We start from the raw sequence: 2951 nt of genomic DNA, 5'->3' as shown, positions 1-2951 counted from the left end.
ACCCTTTAATTTGAGCTTCCGTGGTTTCGTTAGATTGTCCACGTTCGGTTTCTCTTCTTTCTCCTTGGTTATACACCCATCGATCCTGATGCAAGCATGTAGGGTGGTTTCGTCCACATGAGTCACATATGCTTCTAGATGTACAGTCTTTGGAGTTGTGGCCAGTCTTAAGGCAGCCAAAACACAACTTCTCCAGTTGTACAAATTTAACCCTTTCTTCAACTGTCCTTTCCATCATTTTGAAACATGTATGGAGAGTATGACCTTGCCTCTTACAGAAAATGCACATGATGCTCGTCTTCTCACTTGAGCTAGTGGTGAAAGCCCTAGCACTGGGTTTCTGACTTTGTGGATATTCCCTTTCCTTTTGCTTTGCTTCTTGTGCTATTAGCTGTATTGCTGAAATGGATGTGACTGGATTGCATGCAATTCGAGCCTCAAGGTTGAGAAACTGCATGAAGCAACTGAAATCAGGGAACAGTTTGTGTTCATCTTGGTACATAGTGACTTTTCTGTTCCAACTTGCACTTAACCAATCAGGTAATTTGGCAGCTATTTTTTGGTTTTCCACACAGTCGTTAAGAGCTTGTAAACCTTGATCATAAGGCATTGCTGATTCAACACTGCTTAGAAAATCTGCAAACTCACTTCAGCTTGCTCACCAGAGTCAGCTTGAGCTGGGGTATTTTCACCATCTTCTTGTGGGTCTCCATGCTTGGCTTCTTTAGTTGCCTGTGTAGCACTTACGCTTGTTTGTGACATGTTAAATGTTTATGAGTGTGTTGACATTTAAATGAAGTGTACTTCTCAAATGCGCTGATATGAAATAAAATCTATATGAAACCCAAAATAAATGTTTCACTTTCTAAATGCACAATATAGGCAATATACTGTATAAGGCCTTTGGGATTGCCTTAGCTTAAACTTGTTTAGCTACACATCAAGGCATCACACTGATGTAAAACCTGTTTAGAATGGCAATGTAAGGCAATTAATAATAACTTCTATGAAATCTTAGGTAGTCTTAATATGAAAAACCCACTTGTATGATATCACATGCAATAATACGATGTTAAACTTAAAACATCTTACACTTAATTCACTTCAAAACACTATTTACTTGGTCACTTTGATTCTTACAACCAACCGCAAATAAAATATCCACTGTTACTTTAAGGCAGCACACAAATTAAATGTCCACAACGCAGCTTAAATGGCAGATTACTTGTGCTACTTTCAAGATGCGATCTTCAGCATTCTTGCTTGTGTAGCCTTTAACGTCTTCTCCTTGTGATTCAAGCGCGACAGTTCTTATTGCGGTACCTCCTTCTAACAGTGTGCGGTGACGTCGTCTTCGGGGGGGAAAACATTAAAGTCTAATGAGGTCTATATTGCATCTGCATGTAGTGTGTACCATGAATAGCTGAATTACACGACATGACACAAACTCTTTTTCTATGCCTCATTTATTAGCTCCTGAGTTACAAAGTGCAGCCACACAAACATTTAACAAAAAAGTTGCATTTCCATGAAATCAAACATGTTAATAGTTTATACTATTTCAATAATAAAATAAAAGTGCACTTCAAGAATGACGTCTAACAGCCACCAGACAGGGCATGTTTTGTAATTAAGTATTTTAGAACCTGAGCATATATCCTGCCCTGAAATAGCAGTAAATAGCAGTAATAAAAAAGAGCATGAGAACAGCATAAATAATGAAACGCATTCAACATTTCCGTCCCACAGAGACTTTACAAGGAACTTATGCTTAGAGCCTATTAATGTTTTGGTTAGGTCCAAACAACAAAGTCTTAATAGAGAAAATATACAGCCAAACAAGGGCTGGAGTCTGTGTGGCTCGGATTGTAACCAAGCCCCCAGGAACACTAGCCTGGTTCTACCAGACTCTCGTACTTCACTTCATTTAATTTCATTTGTAGAGAGAGTCTGGACCTAATCAATTGACAAACGTTAACTCACTTGAAGGCGGGTGTCTGTTGAAGTTTAAAATGATTGGATCTGCCCAGTGCCACTCTGGATATGCAATAACCAATCGCTAACGTTTGGTTGTGACGTATGTCATGCGCCGGGAATCACGCGCAGGTTGTACACAAACCAAACACCTTGCGCGTCTGCACGAAAATGTCCGTCAACGACAGCTGCAGGTTTTGTTCGTCTAATTTAATTTATCAGGGAAAAATTGCACATTGTAAATCAATATTTTATAGTAAGGCCAGAGATGATGTATGCAGTCAACTTCGAAGCTGGGTCTAATCTTTGACAACACGCCATCATCATTGTTCTCAGACACGCCCTCTGTTCGCTGATTGGGCGCCGCTGTGGCGGCCCCAGAATACCAAATTACATACAGCAGGTTCAGACCTAGTACTGAAGGGAAATTCAAATTGAGCGGAAGTACTTAGGCGGGCGGAGCCAGGCTACAGGAACACTGCATACTTCCGCAATCCACCAGTGCTCAGCGGCCAAGCCTGGTATTGCAGCTGTTTAAGCGGGCTGTGGACGGGTCCCTCAAATCATGGGACCCAGAAGTAGATATCTCCGTTCACTCCAATACAAGTGGGGAACAGGAATGTGTCTCCGCAAAAAATGTCTGGATATCAATCAAAGGCTCATAATTACCTTCATGCCATGTCCTCAAAACGCCACCTCAAGCGTTTTATTAGCCGTTATCTCGCTGGGGAAGAGGGGTGTGCAGCTGAAAGGAGTCGTAGTGAAACAAATGGCATCCGAGAGGGCCTAGTTCAGTGCTCCGTTAACGTGTCCGATTTTTGGACTGGTTCATCTGCTGCTCAATAACTCTCACGGTCCTCTGCTTGCGATCATTGTGATTCATCATGTATTGATCCATTTATTCAAAAGATCCAAAGACAAAGAACAGGTGCATTACGGTATCATTTTATATTGTTGTTGGACCGGAGTGGGGGGAT

This window comes from Gadus macrocephalus, chromosome 2 (assembly GCF_031168955.1).
Source record: "Gadus macrocephalus chromosome 2, ASM3116895v1".
In the NCBI taxonomy this organism is placed as follows: Eukaryota; Metazoa; Chordata; class Actinopteri; order Gadiformes; family Gadidae; genus Gadus; species Gadus macrocephalus.
This window is presented reverse-complemented; position numbering follows the sequence as displayed.